Raw genomic sequence first — 24,469 nt, 5'->3', positions numbered from 1 at the left:
CATTATCTTTCTAAATCGAGATACGTTTCTACAGAAACGATAGGATTTTCTTTTGGGAGTCGAGTATCTGTTTTCCGATGCATTATTCCTCCATTACTGCACCCCTCCTCCCTCACATTGACGAATTAACACACAATATGCGTCCATATGAAATACTCTGGATTTCCTGCATTGTCCTTCTAAATCGAGATACGTTTCTACGGAAACGATAGGATTTTCTTTGGGGTTCCGAGTATCTCTTTTCCGATGCGTTATTCCACCTTTACTGCATCCCTCGCTCCCTCACATTGCCGAATTAACACACAAATTGCGTCCAATTGAAATACTCTGGGTTCCCTGCATTATCATTCTAAATCGAGATACGTTTCTACGGAAACGATAGGATTTTCTTTTGGGAGTCGAGTATCTCTTTTCCGATGCATTATTCCTCCATAACTGCATCCCTCGCTCCCTCACATTGACGATTTAACACACAATATGCTTCCATATGAAATACTCTGGATTCCCTGCATTGTCCTTCTAAATCGAGATACGTTTCTACGGAAACGATAGGATTTTCTTTGGGGTTCCGAGTATCTCTTTTCCGATGCATTATTCCTCCTTTACTGCATCCCTCGCTCCCTCACATTGACGAATTAACACACAATTGCGTCCATATGAAATACTCTGGATTCCCTGCATTGTCCTTCTAAATCGAGATACGTTTCTACGGAAACTATAGGATTTTCTTTGGGGTTCCGAGTATCTCTTTTCCGATGCATTATTCCTCCTTTACTGCATCCCTCGCTTTCTCACATTGACGAATTCAAATGGTTCAAATGGCTCTGAGCACTATGGGACTCAACTGCTGAGGTCATTAGTCCCCTAGAACTTAGAACTAGTTAAACCTAACTAACCTAAGGACATCACAAACATCCATGCCCGAGGCAGGATTCGAACCTGCGACCGTAGCGGTCTTACGGTTCCAGACTGCAGCGCCTTCAACCGCACGGCCACTTCGGCCGGCTATTGACGAATTAACACACAATTTGCGTCCATATGAAATACTCTGGATTCCCTGCATTGTCCTTCTAAATCGAGATACGTTTCTACGGAAACGATAGCATTTTCTTTGGGGTTCCGAGTATCTCTTTTCCGATGCATTATTCCTCCTTTACTGCATCCCTCGCTCCCTCACATTGACGAATTAACACACAATTTGCGTCCATATGAAATACCCTGGATTCCCTTCATTGTCCTTCTAAATCGAGATACGTTTCTACGGAAACGATAGGATTTTCTTTGGGGTTCCGAGGATCTCTTTTCCGATGCATTATTCCTCCTTTACTGCATCGTTGCTCTCTCAAATTGACGAATTAACACAAAATTTGCGTCCATATGAAATACTCTGGATTCCCTGCATTGTCCTTCTAAATCGAGATACGTTTCTACGGAAACGATATGATTTTCTTTGGGGTTCCGAGTATCTCTTTTCCGATGCATTATTCCTAATTTACTGCATCCCTCGCTCCCTCACATTGCCGAATTAACACACAATTTGCGTCCATATGAAATACTCTGGGTTCCCTGCATTATCTTTCTAAAACGAGATACGTTTCTACGGAAACGATAGGATTTTCTTTTGGGAGTCGAGTATCTCTTTTCCGATGCATTATTCCTCCTTTACTGCATCTATTCCTCCTTTACTGCATCCCTCGCTCCCTCACTTTGACGAATTAACACACAATTTGCGTCCATATGAAATACTCTGGATTCCCTGCATTGTCTTTCTAAATCAAGATACGTTTCTACGGAAACGATAGGATTTTCTTTGGGGTTCCGAAGATCTCTTTTCCGATGCATTATTCCTCCTTTACTGCACCCCTCGCTCCCTCACATAGACGAATTAACACACAATTTGCGTCCATATGAAATACTCTGGATTCCCTGCATTGTCCTTCTAAATCGGGATTCGTTTCTACCGAAACGACAGGATTTTCTTTGGGGTTCCGAGTATCTCTTTTCCGATGCATTATTCCTCCTTTACTGCATCCCTCGCTCCCTCACATTGCCGAATTAACACACAAATTTCGTCCATATGAAATACTCTGGGATCCCTGCATTATCTTTCTTAATCGAGATACGTTTCTACGGAAACGATAGGATTTTCTTTTGGGAGTCGAGTATCTCTTTTCCGATGCATTATTCCTCCATTACTGCATCCCTCCTCCCTCACATTGACGAATTAACACACAATATGCGTCCATATGAAATACTCTGGATTCCCTGCATTGTCATTCTAAATCGAGATACGTTTCTACGGAAACGATAGGATTTTCTTTGGGGTTCCGAGTATCTCTTTTCCGATGCGTTATTCCTCCTTTACTGCATCCCTCGTTCCCTCACATTGCCGAATTAACACACAAATTGCGTCCAATTGAAATACTCTGGGTTCCCTGCATTATCATTCTAAATCGAGATACGTTTCTACGGAAACGATAGGATTTTCTTTTGGGAGTCGAGTATCTCTTTTCCGATGCATTATTCCTCCATTACTGCTTCCCTCGCTCCCCCACATTGACGAATTAACACACAATATGCTTCCATATGAAATACTCTGGATTCCCTGCATTGTCCTTCTAAATCGAGATACGTTTCTACGGAAACGATAGGATTTTCTTTGGGGTTCCGAGTATCTCTTTTCCGATGCATTATTCCTCCTTTACTGCATCCCTCGCTCCCTCACATTGACGAATTAACACACAATTTGCGTCCATATGAAATACTCTGGATTCCCTGCATTGTCCTTCTAAATCAAGATACGTCTCTACGGAAAGGATAGGATTTTCATTGGGGTTCCGTGTATCTCTTTTCCGATGCATTATTCCTCCTTTACTGCATCCCTCGCTCCCTCACATTGACGAATTAACACACAATTGCGTCCATATGAAATACTCTGGATTCCCTGCATTGTCCTTCTAAATCGAGATACGTTTCTACGGAAACGAAAGGATTTTCTTTGGGTTTCCGAGTATCTCTTTTCCGATGCATTAATCCTCCTTTACTGCATCCCTCGTTCCCTCACATTGTCGAATTAACACACAATTTGCGTCCATATGAAATACTCTGGATTCCCTGCATTGTCCTTCTAAATCGAGATACGTTTCTACGGAAACGATAGGATTTTCTTTGGGGTTCCGAGTATCTCTTTTCCGATGCATTATTCCTCCTTTACTGCATCCCTCGCTCCCTCACATTGACGAATTAATACACAATTTGCGTCCATATGAAACACTCTGGATTTCCTGCATTGTCCTTCTAAATCGAGATACGTTTCTACGGAAACGATAGGATTTTCTTTGGGATTCCGAGTATCTCTTTTCCGATGCATTATTCCTCCTTTACTGCATCCCTCGCTCCCTCACATTGACTAATTAACACACAATTTGCGTCCATATGAAATGCTCTGGATTCCCTGCCATCTCTTTCTAAATCGAGATACGTTTCGACGGAAACGATAGGATTTTTTTTGGGAGGCGAGTATCTCATTTCCGATGCATTATACCTCCTTTACTGCATCCCTCGCTCCCTCACATTGCCGAATTAACACACAATTTGCGTCCATATGAAATACTCTGGATTCCCTGCATTGTCCTTCTAAATCAAGATACGTCTCTACGGAAAGGATAGGATTTTCATTGGGGTTCCGTGTATCTCTTTTCCGATGCATTATTCATCCTTTACTGCATCCCTCGCTCCCTCACATTGACGAATTAACACACAATTGCGTCCATATGAAATACTCTGGATTCCCTGCATTGTCCTTCTAAATCGAGATACGTTTCTACGGAAACGAAAGGATTTTCTTTGGGTTTCCGAGTATCTCTTTTCCGATGCATTAATCCTCCTTTACTGCATCCCTCGTTCCCTCACATTGTCGAATTAACACACAATTTGCGTCCATATGAAATACTCTGGATTCCCTGCATTGTCCTTCTAAATCGAGATACGTTTCTACGGAAACGATAGGATTTTCTTTGGGGTTCCGAGTATCTCTTTTCCGATGCATTATTCCTCCTTTACTGCATCCCTCGCTCCCTCACATTGACGAATTAATACACAATTTGCGTCCATATGAAACACTCTGGATTTCCTGCATTGTCCTTCTAAATCGAGATACGTTTCTACGGAAACGACAGGATTTTCTTTGGGGTTCCAAGTATTTCTTTTCCGATGCATTATTCCTCCTTAACTGCATCCCTCGTTCCCTCACATTGACGAATTAACACAAATTTTGCGTCCATATGAAATACTCTGGATTCCCTGCATTGTCCTTCTAAATCGGGATTCGTTTCTACGGAAACGATAGGATTTTCTTTGGGGTTCCGAGTATCTCTTTTCCGATGCATTATTCCTCCTTTACTGCATCCCTCGCTCCCTCACATTGCCGAATTAACACACAATTTGCGTCCATATGAAATACTCTGGGTTCCCTGCATTATCTTTCTAAAACGAGATACGTTTATACGGAAACGATAGGATTATCTTTTGGGAGTCGAGTATCTCTTTGCCGATGCATTATTCCTCCTTTACTGCATCCCTCGCTCCCTCACATTGACGAATTAACACACAATTTGCGTCCATATGAAATACTCTGGATTCCCTGCATTGTCCTTCTAAATCGAGATACGTTTCTACGGAAACGATAGGATTTTCTTTGGGGTTCCGAGTATCTCTTTTCCGATGCATTATTCCTCCTTTACTGCATCCCTCACTCCCTCACATTGACAAATAAACACACAATTTGCGTCTATATGAAATACTCTGGATTCCCTGCATTGTCCTTCTAAATCAAGATACGTTTCTACGGAAACGATAGGATTTTCTTTGGGGTTCCGAGTATCTCTTTTCCGATGCATTATTCCTCCTTTACTGCATCCCTCGCTCCCTCACATTGACGAATTAACACACAATTTGCGTCCATATCAAATACTCTGGATTCCTTGCATTGTCCTTCTAAATCGAGATACGTTTCCACGGAAACGATAGGATTTTCTTTGGGGTTCCGAGTATCTCTTTTCCGATGCATTATTCCTCCTTTACTGCATCCCTCGCTCCCTCACATTGCCGAAATAACACACAATTTGCGTCCATATGAAATACTCTGGGTTCCCTGCATTATCTTTCTAAAACGAGATACGTTTCTACGGAAACGATAGGATTTTCTTTTGGGAGTCGAGTATCTCTTTTCCGATGCATTATTCCTCCATTACTGCATCCCTCGCTCCCTCACATTGCCGAATTAACACACAATATGCGTCCATATGAAATACTCTGGATTCCCTGCATTGTCCTTCTAAATCGAGATACGTTTCTACGGAAACGATAGGATTTTCTTTGGGGTTCCGAGTATCTCTTTTCCGATGCATTATTCCTCCTTTACTGCATCCCTCGCTCCCTTACATTGACGAATTAACACACAATTTGCGTCCATATGAAATACTCTGGATTCCCTGCATTGTCCTTCTAAATCAAGATACGTCTCTACGGAAACGATAGGATTTTCATTGGGGTTCCGAGTATCTCTTTTCCGATGCATTATTCCTCCTTTACTGCATCCCTCGGTCCCTCACATTGACGAATTAACACACAATTTGCGTCCATATGAAATACTCTGGATTCCCTGCATTGTCCTTCTAAATCGAGATACGTTTCTACGGAAACGATAGGATTTTCTTTGGGGTTCCGCGTATCTCTTTTCCGATGCATTATTCCTCCTTTACAGCATCCCTCGCTTCCTCACATTGACGAATTAACACACAATTTGCGTCCATAAGATATACTCTAAATTCCCTGCATTGTCCTTCTAAATCGAGATACGTTGCTACGGAAACGATAGGATTTTCTTTGGGGTTCCGAGTACCTTTTTTGCGATGCATTATACCTCCTTTACTGCATCCCTCGCTCCCTCACATTGACGAATTAACACACAATTGCGTCCATATGAAATACTCTGGATTCCCTGCATTGTCCTTCTAAATCGAGATACGTTTCTACGGAAACGATATGATTTTCTTTGGGGTTCCGAGTATCTCTTTTCCGATGCATTATTCCTCATTTACTGCATCCCTCGCTCCCTCACATTGCCGAATTAACACACAATTTGCGTCCATATGAAATACTCTGGATTCCCTGCATTGTCCTTCTAAATCGAGATACGTTTCTACGGAAACGATAGGATTTTCTTTGGGGTTCCGCGTATCTCTTTTCCGATGCATTATTCCTCCTTTACAGCATCCCTCGCTTCCTCACATTGACGAATTAACACACAATTTGCGTCCATAAGATATACTCTAAATTCCCTGCATTGTCCTTCTAAATCGAGATACGTTGCTACGGAAACGATAGGATTTTCTTTGGGGTTCCGAGTACCTTTTTTGCGATGCATTATACCTCCTTTACTGCACCCCTCGCTCCCTCACATAGACGAATTAACACACAATTTGCGTCCATATGAAATACTCTGGATTCCCTGCATTGTCCTTCTAAATCGGGATTCGTTTCTACCGAAACGACAGGATTTTCTTTGGGGTTCGGAGTATCTCTTTTCCGATGCATTATTCCTCCTTTACTGCATCCCTCGCTCCCTCACATTGCCGAATTAACACACAAATTTCGTCCATATGAAATACTCTGGGATCCCTGCATTATCTTTCTAAATCGAGATACGTTTCTACAGAAACGATAGGATTTTCTTTTGGGAGTCGAGTATCTGTTTTCCGATGCATTATTCCTCCATTACTGCACCCCTCCTCCCTCACATTGACGAATTAACACACAATATGCGTCCATATGAAATACTCTGGATTCCCTGCATTGTCCTTCTAAATCGAGATACGTTTCTACGGAAACGATAGGATTTTCTTTGGGGTTCCGAGTATCTCTTTTCCGATGCGTTATTCCACCTTTACTGCATCCCTCGCTCCCTCACATTGCCGAATTAACACACAAATTGCGTCCAATTGAAATACTCTGGGTTCCCTGCATTATCATTCTAAATCGAGATACGTTTCTACGGAAACGATAGGATTTTCTTTTGGGAGTCGAGTATCTCTTTTCCGATGCATTATTCCTCCATAACTGCATCCCTCGCTCCCTCACATTGACGATTTAACACACAATATGCTTCCATATGAAATACTCTGGATTCCCTGCATTGTCCTTCTAAATCGAGATACGTTTCTACGGAAACGATAGGATTTTCTTTGGGGTTCCGAGTATCTCTTTTCCGATGCATTATTCCTCCTTTACTGCATCCCTCGCTCCCTCACATTGACGAATTAACACACAATTTGCGTCCATATGAAATACTCTGGATTCCCTGCATTGTCCTTCTAAATCAAGATACGTCTCTACGGAAACGATAGGATTTTCATTGGGGTTCCGTGTATCTCTTTTTCGATGCATTATTCCTCCTTTACTGCATCCCTCGCTCCCTCACATTGACGAATTAACACACAATTGCGTCCATATGAAATACTCTGGATTCCCTGCATTGTCCTTCTAAATCGAGATACGTTTCTACGGAAACTATAGGATTTTCTTTGGGGTTCCGAGTATCTCTTTTCCGATGCATTATTCCTCCTTTACTGCATCCCTCGCTTTCTCACATTGACGAATTCAAATGGTTCAAATGGCTCTGAGCACTATGGGACTCAACTGCTGAGGTCATTAGTCCCCTAGAACTTAGAACTAGTTAAACCTAACTAACCTAAGGACATCACAAACATCCATGCCCGAGGCAGGATTCGAACCTGCGACCGTAGCGGTCTTACGGTTCCAGACTGCAGCGCCTTCAACCGCACGGCCACTTCGGCCGGCTATTGACGAATTAACACACAATTTGCGTCCATATGAAATACTCTGGATTCCATGCATTGTCCTTCTAAATCGAGATACGTTTCTACGGAAACGATAGCATTTTCTTTGGGGTTCCGAGTATCTCTTTTCCGATGCATTATTCCTCCTTTACTGCATCCCTCGCTCCCTCACATTGACGAATTAACACACAATTTGCGTCCATATGAAATACCCTGGATTCCCTTCATTGTCCTTCTAAATCGAGATACGTTTCTACGGAAACGATAGGATTTTCTTTGGGGTTCCGAGTATCTCTTTTCCGATGCATTATTCCTCCTTTACTGCATCGTTGCTCTCTCAAATTGACGAATTAACACAAAATTTGCGTCCATATGAAATACTCTGGATTCCCTGCATTGTCCTTCTAAATCGAGATACGTTTCTACGGAAACGATATGATTTTCTTTGGGGTTCCGAGTATCTCTTTTCCGATGCATTATTCCTAATTTACTGCATCCCTCGCTCCCTCACATTGCCGAATTAACACACAATTTGCGTCCATATGAAATACTCTGGGTTCCCTGCATTATCTTTCTAAAACGAGATACGTTTCTACGGAAACGATAGGATTTTCTTTTGGGAGTCGAGTATCTCTTTTCCGATGCATTATTCCTCCTTTACTGCATCTATTCCTCCTTTACTGCATCCCTCGCTCCCTCACTTTGACGAATTAACACACAATTTGCGTCCATATGAAATACTCTGGATTCCCTGCATTGTCTTTCTAAATCAAGATACGTTTCTACGGAAACGATAGGATTTTCTTTGGGGTTCCGAAGATCTCTTTTCCGATGCATTATTCCTCCTTTACTGCACCCCTCGCTCCCTCACATAGACGAATTAACACACAATTTGCGTCCATATGAAATACTCTGGATTCCCTGCATTGTCCTTCTAAATCGGGATTCGTTTCTACCGAAACGACAGGATTTTCTTTGGGGTTCCGAGTATCTCTTTTCCGATGCATTATTCCTCCTTTACTGCATCCCTCGCTCCCTCACATTGCCGAATTAACACACAAATTTCGTCCATATGAAATACTCTGGGATCCCTGCATTATCTTTCTTAATCAAGATACGTTTCTACGGAAACGATAGGATTTTCTTTTGGGAGTCAAGTATCTCTTTTCCGATGCATTATTCCTCCATTACTGCATCCCTCCTCCCTCACATTGACGAATTAACACACAATATGCGTCCATATGAAATACTCTGGATTCCCTGCATTGTCATTCTAAATCGAGATACGTTTCTACGGAAACGATAGGATTTTCTTTGGGGTTCCGAGTATCTCTTTTCCGATGCGTTATTCCTCCTTTACTGCATCCCTCGTTCCCTCACATTGCCGAATTAACACACAAATTGCGTCCAATTGAAATACTCTGGGTTCCCTGCATTATCATTCTAAATCGAGATACGTTTCTACGGAAACGATAGGATTTTCTTTTGGGAGTCGAGTATCTCTTTTCCGATGCATTATTCCTCCATTACTGCTTCCCTCGCTCCCCCACATTGACGAATTAACACACAATATGCTTCCATATGAAATACTCTGGATTCCCTGCATTGTCCTTCTAAATCGAGATACGTTTCTACGGAAACGATAGGATTTTCTTTGGGGTTCCGAGTATCTCTTTTCCGATGCATTATTCCTCCTTTACTGCATCCCTCGCTCCCTCACATTGACGAATTAACACACAATTTGCGTCCATATGAAATACTCTGGATTCCCTGCATTGTCCTTCTAAATCAAGATACGTCTCTACGGAAAGGATAGGATTTTCATTGGGGTTCCGTGTATCTCTTTTCCGATGCATTATTCCTCCTTTACTGCATCCCTCGCTCCCTCACATTGACGAATTAACACACAATTGCGTCCATATGAAATACTCTGGGTTCCCTGCATTGTCCTTCTAAATCGAGATACGTTTCTACGGAAACGAAAGGATTTTCTTTGGGTTTCCGAGTATCTCTTTTCCGATGCATTAATCCTCCTTTACTGCATCCCTCGTTCCCTCACATTGTCGAATTAACACACAATTTGCGTCCATATGAAATACTCTGGATTCCCTGCATTGTCCTTCTAAATCGAGATACGTTTCTACGGAAACGATAGGATTTTCTTTGGGGTTCCGAGTATCTCTTTTCCGATGCATTATTCCTCCTTTACTGCATCCCTCGCTCCCTCACATTGACGAATTAATACACAATTTGCGTCCATATGAAACACTCTGGATTTCCTGCATTGTCCTTCTAAATCGAGATACGTTTCTACGGAAACGATAGGATTTTCTTTGGGATTCCGAGTATCTCTTTTCCGATGCATTATTCCTCCTTTACTGCATCCCTCGCTCCCTCACATTGACTAATTAACACACAATTTGCGTCCATATGAAATGCTCTGGATTCCCTGCCATCTCTTTCTAAATCGAGATACATTTCGACGGAAACGATAGGATTTTTTTTGGGAGGCGAGTATCTCATTTCCGATGCATTATACCTCCTTTACTGCATCCCTCGCTCCCTCACATTGACGAATTATCACACAATTTGCGTCCATATGAAATACTCTGGATTCCCTGCATTGTCCTTCTAAATCGAGGTACGCTTCTACGGAAACGACAGGATTTTCTTTGGGGTTCCAAGTACCTCTTTTCCGATGCATTATTCCTCCTTTACTGCATCCCTCGATCCCTCACATTGACGAATTAACACACAATTTGCGTCCATATGATATACTCCGGATTCACTGAATTTTCCTTCTATATTGAGATACGTTTCTACGGAAACGATAGGATTTTCTTTGGGGTTCCGAGTATCACTTTTCCGATGCATTATTCCTCCTTTACTGCATCCCTCGCTCCCTCACATTGACGAATTAACACACAATTTGCGTCCATATGAATTACTCTGGATTCCCTGCATTGTCCTTCAAAATCGAGATACGTTTCTACGGAAACGACAGGATTTTCTTTGGGGTTCCGAGTATCTCTTTTCCGATGCATTATTCCTCCTTTACTGCATCCCTCGCTAACTCACATTGACGAATTAACACACAATTTGCGTCCATATGAAATACTCTGGATTCCCTGCATTGTCCTTCTAAATCGAGATACGTTTCTACGGAAACGACAGGATTTTCTTTGGGGTTCCAAGTATTTCTTTTCCGATGCATTATTCCTCCTTAACTGCATCCCTCGTTCCCTCACATTGACGAATTAACACAAATTTTGCGTCCATATGAAATACTCTGGATTCCCTGCATTGTCCTTCTAAATCGGGATTCGTTTCTACGGAAACGATAGGATTTTCTTTGGGGTTCCGAGTATCTCTTTTCCGATGCATTATTCCTCCTTTACTGCATCCCTCGCTCCCTCACATTGCCGAATTAACACACAATTTGCGTCCATATGAAATACTCTGGGTTCCCTGCATTATCTTTCTAAAACGAGATACGTTTATACGGAAACGATAGGATTATCTTTTGGGAGTCGAGTATCTCTTTGCCGATGCATTATTCCTCCTTTACTGCATCCCTCGCTCCCTCACATTGACGAATTAACACACAATTTGCGTCCATATGAAATACTCTGGATTCCCTGCATTGTCCTTCTAAATCGAGATACGTTTCTACGGAAACGATAGGATTTTCTTTGGGGTTCCGAGTATCTCTTTTCCGATGCATTATTCCTCCTTTACTGCATCCCTCACTCCCTCACATTGACGAATAAACACACAATTTGCGTCTATATGAAATACTCTGGATTCCCTGCATTGTCCTTCTAAATCAAGATACGTTTCTACGGAAACGATAGGATTTTCTTTGGGGTTCCGAGTATCTCTTTTCCGATGCATTATTCCTCCTTTACTGCATCCCTCGCTCCCTCACATTGACGAATTAACACACAATTTGCGTCCATATCAAATACTCTGGATTCCTTGCATTGTCCTTCTAAATCGAGATACGTTTCCACGGAAACGATAGGATTTTCTTTGGGGTTCCGAGTATCTCTTTTCCGATGCATTATTCCTCCTTTACTGCATCCCTCGCTCCCTCACATTGCCGAAATAACACACAATTTGCGTCCATATGAAATACTCTGGGTTCCCTGCATTATCTTTCTAAAACGAGATACGTTTCTACGGAAACGATAGGATTTTCTTTTGGGAGTCGAGTATCTCTTTTCCGATGCATTATTCCTCCATTACTGCATCCCTCGCTCCCTCACATTGCCGAATTAACACACAATATGCGTCCATATGAAATACTCTGGATTCCCTGCATTGTCCTTCTAAATCGGGATACGTTTCTACGGAAACGATAGGATTTTCTTTGGGGTTCCGAGTATCTCTTTTCCGATGCATTATTCCTCCTTTACTGCATCCCTCGCTCCCTTACATTGACGAATTAACACACAATTTGCGTCCATATGAAATACTCTGGATTCCCTGCATTGTCCTTCTAAATCAAGATACGTCTCTACGGAAACGATAGGATTTTCATTGGGGTTCCGAGTATCTCTTTTCCGATGCATTATTCCTCCTTTACTGCATCCCTCGCTCCCTCACATTGACGAATTAACACACAATTTGCGTCCATATGAAATACTCTGGATTCCCTGCATTGTCCTTCTAAATCGAGATACGTTTCTACGGAAACGATAGGATTTTCTTTGGGGTTCCGCGTATCTCTTTTCCGATGCATTATTCCTCCTTTACAGCATCCCTCGCTTCCTCACATTGACGAATTAACACACAATTTGCGTCCATAAGATATACTCTAAATTCCCTGCATTGTCCTTCTAAATCGAGATACGTTGCTACGGAAACGATAGGATTTTCTTTGGGGTTCCGAGTACCTTTTTTGCGATGCATTATACCTCCTTTACTGCATCCCTCGCTCCCTCACATTGACGAATTAACACACAATTGCGTCCATATGAAATACTCTGGATTCCCTGCATTGTCCTTCTAAATCGAGATACGTTTCTACGGAAACGATATGATTTTCTTTGGGGTTCCGAGTATCTCTTTTCCGATGCATTATTCCTCATTTACTGCATCCCTCGCTCCCTCACATTGCCGAATTAACACACAATTTGCGTCCATATGAAATACTCTGGATTCCCTGCATTGTCCTTCTAAATCGAGATACGTTTCTACGGAAACGATAGGATTTTCTTTGGGGTTCCGCGTATCTCTTTTCCGATGCATTATTCCTCCTTTACAGCATCCCTCGCTTCCTCACATTGACGAATTAACACACAATTTGCGTCCATAAGATATACTCTAAATTCCCTGCATTGTCCTTCTAAATCGAGATACGTTGCTACGGAAACGATAGGATTTTCTTTGGGGTTCCGAGTACCTTTTTCGCGATGCATTATACCTCCTTTACTGCACCCCTCGCTCCCTCACATAGACGAATTAACACACAATTTGCGTCCATATGAAATACTCTGGATTCCCTGCATTGTCCTTCTAAATCGGGATTCGTTTCTACCGAAACGACAGGATTTTCTTTGGGGTTCCGAGTATCTCTTTTCCGATGCATTATTCCTCCTTTACTGCATCCCTCGCTCCCTCACATTGCCGAATTAACACACAAATTTCGTCCATATGAAATACTCTGGGATCCCTGCATTATCTTTCTAAATCGAGATACGTTTCTACAGAAACGATAGGATTTTCTTTTGGGAGTCGAGTATCTGTTTTCCGATGCATTATTCCTCCATTACTGCACCCCTCCTCCCTCACATTGACGAATTAACACACAATATGCGTCCATATGAAATACTCTGGATTCCCTGCATTGTCCTTCTAAATCGAGATACGTTTCTACGGAAACGATAGGATTTTCTTTGGGGTTCCGAGTATCTCTTTTCCGATGCATTATTCCTCCTTTACTGCATCCCTCGCTCCCTCACATTGACGAATTAACACACAATTTGCGTCCATATGAAATACTCTGGATTCCCTGCATTGTCCTTCTAAATCAAGATACGTCTCTACGGAAACGATAGGATTTTCATTGGGGTTCCGTGTATCTCTTTTCCGATGCATTATTCCTCCTTTACTGCATCCCTCGCTCCCTCACATTGACGAATTAACACACAATTGCGTCCATATGAAATACTCTGGATTCCCTGCATTGTCCTTCTAGATCGAGATACGTTTCTACGGAAACTATAGGATTTTCTTTGGGGTTCCGAGTATCTCTTTTCCGATGCATTATTCCTCCTTTACTGCATCCCTCGCTTTCTCACATTGACGAATTCAAATGGTTCAAATGGCTCTGAGCACTATGGGACTCAACTGCTGAGGTCATTAGTCCCCTAGAACTTAGAACTAGTTAAACCTAACTAACCTAAGGACATCACAAACATCCATGCCCGAGGCAGGATTCGAACCTGCGACCGTAGCGGTCTTACGGTTCCAGACTGCAGCGCCTTCAACCGCACGGCCACTTCGGCCGGCTATTGACGAATTAACACACAATTTGCGTCCATATGAAATACTCTGGATTCCCTGCATTGTCCTTCTAAATCGAGATACGTTTCTACGGAAACGATAGCATTTTCTTTGGGGTTCCGAGTATCTCTTTTCCGATGCATTATTCCTCCTTTACTGCATCCCTCGCTCCCTCACATTGACGAATTAACACACAATTTGCGTCCATATGAAATACCCTGGATTCCCTTCATTGTCCTAAATCGAGATACGTTTCTACGGAAACGATAGGATTTTCTTTGGGGTTCCGAGTATCTCTTTTCCGATGCATTATTCCTCCTTTACTGCATCGTTGCTCTCTCAAATTGACGAATTAACACAAAATTTGCGTCCATATGAAATACTCTGGATTCCCTGCATTGTCCTTCTAAATCGAGATACGTTTCTACGGAAACGATATGATTTTCTTTGGGGTTCCGAGTATCTCTTTTCCGATGCATTATTCCTAATTTACTGCATCCCTCGCTCCCTCACATTGCCGAATTAACACACAATTTGCGTCCATATGAAATACTCTGGGTTCCCTGCATTATCTTTCTAAAACGAGATACGTTTCTACGGAAACGATAGGATTTTCTTTTGGGAGTCGAGTATCTCTTTTCCGATGCATTATTCCTCCTTTACTGCATCTATTCCTCCTTTACTGCATCCCTCGCTCCCTCACTTTGACGAATTAACACACAATTTGCGTCCATATGAAATACTCTGGATTCCCTGCATTGTCTTTCTAAATCAAGATACGTTTCTACGGAAACGATAGGATTTTCTTTGGGGTTCCGAAGATCTCTTTTCCGATGCATTATTCCTCCTTTACTGCACCCCTCGCTCCCTCACATAGACGAATTAACACACAATTTGCGTCCATATGAAATACTCTGGATTCCCTGCATTGTCCTTCTAAATCGGGATTCGTTTCTACCGAAACGACAGGATTTTCTTTGGGGTTCCGAGTATCTCTTTTCCGATGCATTATTCCTCCTTTACTGCATCCCTCGCTCCCTCACATTGCCGAATTAACACACAAATTTCGTCCATATGAAATACTCTGGGATCCCTGCATTATCTTTCTTAATCGAGATACGTTTCTACGGAAACGATAGGATTTTCTTTTGGGAGTCGAGTATCTCTTTTCCGATGCATTATTCCTCCATTACTGCATCCCTCCTCCCTCACATTGACGAATTAACACACAATATGCGTCCATATGAAATACTCTGGATTCCCTGCATTGTCATTCTAAATCGAGATACGTTTCTACGGAAACGATAGGATTTTCTTTGGGGTTCCGAGTATCTCTTTTCCGATGCGTTATTCCTCCTTTACTGCATCCCTCGTTCCCTCACATTGCCGAATTAACACACAAATTGCGTCCAATTGAAATACTCTGGGTTCCCTGCATTATCATTCTAAATCGAGATACGTTTCTACGGAAACGATAGGATTTTCTTTTGGGAGTCGAGTATCTCTTTTCCGATGCATTATTCCTCCATTACTGCTTCCCTCGCTCCCCCACATTGACGAATTAACACACAATATGCTTCCATATGAAATACTCTGGATTCCCTGCATTGTCCTTCTAAATCGAGATACGTTTCTACGGAAACGATAGGATTTTCTTTGGGGATCCGAGTATCTCTTTTCCGATGCATTATTCCTCCTTTACTGCATCCCTCGCTCCCTCACATTGACGAATTAACACACAATTTGCGTCCATATGAAATACTCTGGATTCCCTGCATTGTCCTTCTAATTCAAGATACGTCTCTACGGAAAGGATAGGATTTTCATTGGGGTTCCGTGTATCTCTTTTCCGATGCATTATTCCTCCTTTACTGCATCCCTCGCTCCCTCACATTGACGAATTAACACACAATTGCGTCCATATGAAATACTCTGGATTCCCTGCATTGTCCTTCTAAATCGAGATACGTTTCTACGGAAACGAAAGGATTTTCTTTGGGTTTCCGAGTATCTCTTTTCCGATGCATTAATCCTCCTTTACTGCATCCCTCGTTCCCTCACATTGTCGAATTAACACACAATTTGCGTCCATATGAAATAATCTGGATTCCCTGCATTGTCCTTCTAAATCGAGATACGTTTCTACGGAAACGATAGGATTTTCTTTGGGGTTCCGAGTATCTCTTTTCCGATGCATTATTCCTCCTTTACTGCATCCCTCGCTCCCTCACATTGACGAATTAATACACAATTTGCGTCCATATGAAACACTCTGGATTTCCTGCATTGTCCTTCTAAATCGAGATACGTTTCTACGGAAGCGATAGGATTTTCTTTGGGATTCCGAGTATCTCTTTTCCGATGCATTATTCCTCCTTTACTGCATCCCTCGCTCCCTCACATTGACTAATTAACACACAATTTGCGTCCATATGAAATGCTCTGGATTCCCTGCCATCTCTTTCTAAATCGAGATACGTTTCGACGGAAACGATAGGATTTTTTTTGGGAGGCGAGTATCTCATTTCCGATGCATTATACCTCCTTTACTGCATCCCTCGCTCCCTAACATTGACGAATTATCACACAATTTGCGTCCATATGAAATACTCTGGATTCCCTGCATTGTCCTTCTAAATCGAGGTACGCTTCTACGGAAACGACAGGATTTTCTTTGGGGTTCCAAGTACCTCTTTTCCGATGCATTATTCCTCTTTTACTGCATCCCTCGCTCCCTCACATTGCCGAATTAACACACAATTTGCGTCCATATGAAATACACTGGATTCCCTGCATTGTCTTACTAAAACGAAATACGTTTCTACGGAAAAGATTGGATTTTCTTTTGGGAGTCGTGTATCTCTTTCCGATGCATTATTCCTCCATTACTGCATCCCTCGCTCCCTAACACTGACGAATTAACACACAATTTGCGTCCATATGAAATACTCTGAGTTCCCTGCATTGTCCTTCTATATCGAGACACGTTTCTACGGAAACGATAGGATTTTCTTTGGGGTTCCGAGTATCTCTTTTCCGATGCATTATTCCTCCTTTACTGCATCCCTTGCTCCCTCACATTGACGGATTAACACACAATTTGCGTACATATGAAATACTCTGGGTTCCCTGCATTATCTTTCTAAAACGAGATACGTTTCTACGGAAACGATAGGATTTTCTTTGGGGTTCCGAGTATCTCTTTTCCGATGCATTATTCATCCTTTACTGCATCCCTCGCTCCCTCACTTTGCCGAATTAACACACAATTTGCGTCCATATTAAATACTCTGGATTCCCTGCCATCTCCTTCTAAATCGAGATACGTTTCTACGGAAACGACAGGATTTTCTTTGGGGTTCCGAGTATCTCTTTTCCGATGCATTATTCCTCCTTTACTGCATCGTTGCTCTCTCAAATTGACGAATTAACACAAAATTTGCGTCCATATGAAATACTCTGGATTCCCTGCAATGTCCTTCTAAATCGAGATACGTTTCTACGGAAACGATAGGATTTTCTTTGGGGTTCCGAGTATCTCTTTTCCGATGCATTATTCATCCTTTACTGCATCCCTCGCTCCCTCACTTTGCCGAATTAACACACAATTTGCGTCCATATTAAATACTCTGGATTCCCTGCCATCTCCTTCTAAATCGAGACTCGTTGCGACGGAACCGATAGGAGTTTCTTTGGGGTTCCGAGTATCTCTTTTCCGAGGCATTATTCCTCCTCTACTGCATCCCTCGCTCCCTCACATTGACGAATTAACACACAATTTGCGTCCATATGAAATCCTCTGGATTCCCTGCATTGTCCTTCTAAATAGAAATACGTTTCTACGGAAATGATAGGATTTTCTTTGGGGTTCCGAGTATCTCTTTTCCGATGCATTATTCCTCCTTTACTGCATCCCTCGCTCCCTCACATTGCCGAATTAACACACAATTTGCGTCCATATGAAATACTCTGGGTTCCCTGCATTATCTTTCTAAAACGAGATACGTTTCTACGGAAACGATAGGATTCTTTTTGGGAGTCGAGTATCTCTTTTCCGATGCATCATTCCTCCTTTACTGCATCCCTCGCTCCCTCACATTGACGAATTAACACACATATGAAATACTCTCGATTCCCTGCATTGTCCTTCTAAATCGAGATACGTTTCTACGGAAACGATAGGATTTTCTTTGGGGTTACGAGTATCTCTTTTCCGATGCATTATTCCTCCTTTACTGCATCGTTGCTCCCTCAAATTGACGAATCAACACAAAATTTGCGTCCATATGAAATACTCTGGATTGCCTGCCATCTCCTTCTAAATCGAGACACGTTGCGACGGAAACGATAGGAGTTTCTTTGGGGTTCCGAGTATCTCTTTTCCGAGGCATTATTCCTCCTCTACTGCATCCCTCGCTCCCTCACATTGACGAATTAACACACAATTTGCGTCCATATGAAATACTCTGGATTCCCTGCATTGTCCTTCTAAATAGAAATACGTTTCTACGGAAATGATAGGATTTTCTTTGGGGTTCCGAGTATCTCTTTTCCGATGCATTATTCATCCTTTACTGCATCCCTCGCTCCCTCACTTTGCCGAATTAACACACAATTTGCGTCCGTATTAAATACTCTGGATTCCCTGCCATCTCCTTCTAAATCGAGACACGTTGCGACGGAAACGATAGGAGTTTCTTTGGGGTTCCGAGTATCTCTTTTCCGAGGCATTATTCCTCCTCTACTGCATCCCTCGCTCCCTCACATTGACGAATTAACGCACAATTTGCGTCCATATGAAATACTCTGGATTCCCTGCATTGTCCTTCTAAATAGAAATACGTTTCTACGGAAATGATAGGATTTTCTTACGGGTTCCGAGTATCTCTTTTCCGATGCATTATTCCTCCTTTACTGCATCCCTCGCTCCCTCACATTGCCGAATTAACACACAATTTGCGTCCATATGAAATACTCTGGGTTCCCTGCATTATCTTTCTAAAACGAGATACGTTTCTACGGAAACGATAGGATTCTTTTTGGGAGTCGAGTATCTCTTTTCCGATGCATCTTTCCTCCTTTACTGCATCCCTCGCTCCCTCACATTGACGAATTAACACACATATGAAATACTCTCGATTCCCTGCATTGTCCTTCTAAATCGAGATACGTTTCTACGGAAACGATAGGATTTTCTGTGGGGTTCCGAGTATCTCTTTTCCGACGCATTATTCCTCCTTTACTGCATCCCTCGCTCCCTCACATTGACGAATTAATACACAATTTGCGGCATATGAAATACTCTTAATTCCCTGCATTGTCCTTCTAAATCGAGATACGTTTCTACGGAAACGATAGGATTTTCTTTGGGGTTCCGAGTATCTCTTTTCCGATGCATTATTCCTCCTTTACTGCATCCCTCGCTCCCTCACATTGACGAATTAACACACAATTTGCGTCCATATGAAATACTCTGGATTCCCGGCATTGTCCTTTTAAATCCAGATATGTTTCTACGGAAACGATAGGATTTTCTTTGGGGTTCCGATTATCTCTTTTCCTCCTTTACTGCATCCCTCGCTCCCTCACATTGACGAATTAACACACAATTTGCGTCCGTATGAAATAATCTGGATTCCCTGCATTGTCCTTCTAAGTCGAGATACGTTTCTACGGAAACGATAGGATTTTCTTTGGGGTTCCGAGTATCTCTTTTCCGATGCATTATTCCTCCTTTACTGCATCCCACGCTCCCTCACATTGCCGAATTAACACACAATTTGCGTCCATATGAAATACTCTGAGTTCCCTGCATTGTCCTTCTATATCGATATACGTTTCTACGGAAACGATAGGATTCTCTTTTGGGAGTCGAGTATCTCCTTTCCGATGCATCATTCCTCCTTTACTGCATCCCTCGCTCCCTCACATTGACGAATTAACACACATATGAAATACTCTCGATTCCCTGCATTGTCCTTCTAAATCGAGATACGTTTCTACGGAAAAGATAGGATTTTCTTTGGGGTTCTAAGTATCTCTTTTCCGATGCATCCCTAGCTCCCTCACATTGCCGAATTAACACAAAATTTGCGTCCATGTGAAATACTCTGGATTCCCTGCCATCTCCTTCTAAATCGAGATACGTTTCGACGGAAACGATAGGATTTTCTTTGGGGTTCCGGGTATCTCTTTTCCGATGCATTATTCCTCCTTTACTGCATTCCTCGCTCCCTTACATTGACGAATTAACACACAATTTGCGTCCATACGAAATGCTCTGGATTCCCTGCCATCTCTTTCTAAATCGAGATACGTTTCGATGGAAACGATAGGATTTTTTTTGGGAGTCGAGTATCTCATTTCCGATGCATTATACCTCCTTTACTGCATCCCTCGCTCCCTCACATTGACGAATTAACAAACAATTTCCGTCCGTATGAAATACTCTGGATTCCCTGCATTGTCCTTCTAAATCGAGATACGTTTCTACGGAAACGATAGTATTTTGTTTGGGGTTCCGAGTATCTAGTTTCCGATGCATTATTCCTCCTTTACTGCATCCCACTCTCCCTCACATTGCCGAATTAACACACAATTTGCGTCCATATGAAATACTCTGGATTCCCTGCCATCTCCTTCTAAATCGAGATACGTTTCGATGGAAACGATAGTATTTTTTTTGGGAGTCGAGTATCTCATTTCCGGTGCATTATACCTCCTTTACTGCATCCCCCGCTCCCTCACATTGCCGAATTAATACACAATTTGCGTCCATATGAAATACTCTGGATTCCCTGCATTGTCCTTCTAAATCGAGATACGTTTCTACGGAAACGATAGGATTTTGTTTGGGGTTCCAAGTATCTCTTTTCCGATGCATTATTACTCCTTTACTGCATCCCTCGCTCCCTCACATTGCCGAATTAATACACAATTTCCGTCCATATGAAATACTCTGGATTCCCTGCATTATCTTTGTAAAACGAGATAGAATTCTACGGAAACGATAGGATTTTCTTTTGGGAGTCGAGTAACTCTTTTCCGATGCATTATTCCTCCATTACTGCATCCCTCGCTCCCTAACATTGACGAATTAACACACAATTTGCGTCCATATGAAGTACTCTGAGTGCCCTGCATTGTCCTTCTATATCGAGACACGTTTCTACGGAAACGATAGGATTTTCTTTGGGGTTCCGAGTATCTCTTTTCCGATGCATTATTCCTCCTTTACTGCATTCCTTGCTCCCTCACATTGACGGATTAACACACAATTTGCGTACATATGAAATACTCTGGGTTCCCTGCATTATCTTTCTAAAACGAGATACGTTTCTACGGAAACGATAGGATTTTCTTTTGGGAGTCGAGTATCTCTTTTCCGATGCATCATTCCTCCTTTACTGCATCCCTCGCTTCCTCACATTGACGAATTAACATACATATGAAATACTCTGAATTCCCTGCATTGTCCCTCTAAATCGAGATACGTTTCTACGGAAACGACAGGATTTTCTTTGGGGTTCCGAGTATCTCTTTTCCGATGCATTATTCCTCCTTTACTGCATCGTTGCTCTCTCAAATTGACGAATTAACACAAAATTTGCGTCCATATGAAATACTCTGGATTCCCTGCATTGTCCTTCTAAATCGAGATACGTTTCTACGGAAACGATTGGATTTTCTTTGGGGTTCCGAGTATCTCTTTTCCGATGCATTATTCCTCCTTTACTGCATCCCTCGTTCCCTCACATTGTCGAATTAACACACAATTTGCGTCCATATGAAATACTCTGGATTCCCTGCATTGTCCTTCTAAATCGAGATACGTTTCTACGGAAACGATAGGATTTTCTTTGGGGTTCCGAGTATCTCTTTTCCGATGCATTATTCCTCCTTACTGCATCCCTCACTCCCTCTCATTGACGAATTAACACACAATTTGCGTCCATATGAAATACTCTGGAATCCCGGCATTGTCCTTCTAAATCGAGATACGTTTCTACGGAAACGATAGGATTTTCTTTGGGGTTCCGAGTATCTCTTTTCCGATGCATTATTCCTCCTTTACTGCATCCCTCGTTCCCTCACATTGTCGAAATAACACACAATTTGCGTCCATATGAAATACTCTGGATTCCCTGCATTGTCCTTCTAAATCGAGATACGTTTCTACGGAAACGATAGGATTTTCTTTGGAGTTCCGAGTATCTCTTTTCCGATGCATTATTCATCCTTTACTGCATCCCTCGCTCCCTCACTTTGCCGAATTAACACACAATTTGCGTCCATATTAAATACTCTGGATACCCTGCCATCTCGTTCTAAATCGAGACACGTTGCGACGGAAACGATAGGAGTTTCTTTGGGGTTCCGAGTATCTATTTTCCGAGGCATTATTCCTCCTCTGCTGCATCCCTCGCTCCCTCACATTGACGAATTAACACACAATTTGCGTCCATATGAAATACTCTGGATTCCCTGCATTGTCCTTCTAAATAGAAATACGTTTCTACGGAAATGATAGGATTTTCTTAGGGGTTCCGAGTATCTCTTTTCCGATGCATTATTCCTCCTTTACTGCATCCCTCGCTCCCTCACATTGCCGAATTAACACACAATTTGCGTCCATATGAAATACTCTGGGATCCCTGCATTATCTTTCTAAAACGAGATACGTTTCTACGGAAACGATAGGATTCTTTTTGGGAGTCGAGTATCTCTTTTCCGATGCATCATTCCTCCTTTACTGCATCCCTCGCTCCCTCACATTGACGAATTAACACACATATGAAATACTCTCGATTCCCTGCATTGTCCTTCTAAATCGAGATACGTTTCTACGGAAACGATAGGATTTTCTTTGGGGTTCCGAGTATCTCTTTTCCGATGCATTATTCCTCCTTTACTGCATCGTTGCTCCCTCAAATTGACGAATCAACACAAAATTTGCGTCCATATGAAATACTCTGGATTCCCTGCCATCTCCTTCTAAATCGAGACACGTTGCGACGGAAACGATAGGAGTTTCTTTGGGGTTCCGAGTATCTCTTTTCCGAGGCATTATTCCTCCTCTACTGCATCCCTCGCTCCCTCACATTGACGAATTAACACACAATTTGCGTCCATATGAAATACTCTGGATTCCCTGCATTGTCCTTCTAAGTAGAAATACGTTTCTACGGAAATGATAGGATTTTCTTTGGGGTTCCGAGTATCTCTTTTCCGATGCATTATTCATCCTTTACTGCATCCCTCGCTCCCTCACTTTGCCGAATTAACACACAATTTGCGTCCATATTAAATACTCTGGATTCCCTGCCATCTCCTTCTAAATCGAGACTCGTTGCGACTGAAATGATAGGAGTTTCTTTGGGGTTCCGAGTATCTCTTTTCCGAGGCATTATTCCTCCTCTACTGCATCCCTCGCTCCCTCACATTGACGAATTAACACACAATTTGCGTCCATATGAAATACTCTGGATTCCCTGCATTGTCCTTCTAAATAGAAATACGTTTCTACGGAAATGATAGGATTTTCTTAGGGGTTCCGAGTATCTCTTTTCCGATGCATTATTCCTCCTTTACTGCATCCCTCGCTCCCTCACATTGCCGAATTAACACACAATTTGCGTCCATATGAAATACTCTGGGTTCCCTGCATTATCTTTCTAAAACGAGATACGTTTCTACGGAAACGATAGGATTCTTTTTGGGAGTCGAGTATCTCTTTTCCGATGCATCATTCCTCCTTTACTGCATCCCTCGCTCCCTCACATTGACGAATTAACACACATATGAAATACTCTCGATTCCCTGCATTGTCCTTCTAAATCGAGATACGTTTCTACGGAAACGATAGGATTTTCTTTGGGGTTCCGAGTATCTCTTTTCCGATGCATTATTCCTCCTTTACTGCATCGTTGCTCCCTCAAATTGACGAATCAACACAAAATTTGCGTCCATATGAAATACTCTGGATTCCCTGCATTGTCCTTCTAAATCGAGATACGTTTCTACGGAAACGATAGGATTTTCTGTGGGGTTCCGTGTATCTCTTTTCCGACGCATTATTCCTCCTTTACTGCATCCCTCGC

Source organism: Schistocerca nitens, chromosome 2, assembly GCF_023898315.1.
Source record: "Schistocerca nitens isolate TAMUIC-IGC-003100 chromosome 2, iqSchNite1.1, whole genome shotgun sequence".
NCBI lineage: Eukaryota > Metazoa > Arthropoda > Insecta > Orthoptera > Acrididae > Schistocerca > Schistocerca nitens.
This window is presented reverse-complemented; position numbering follows the sequence as displayed.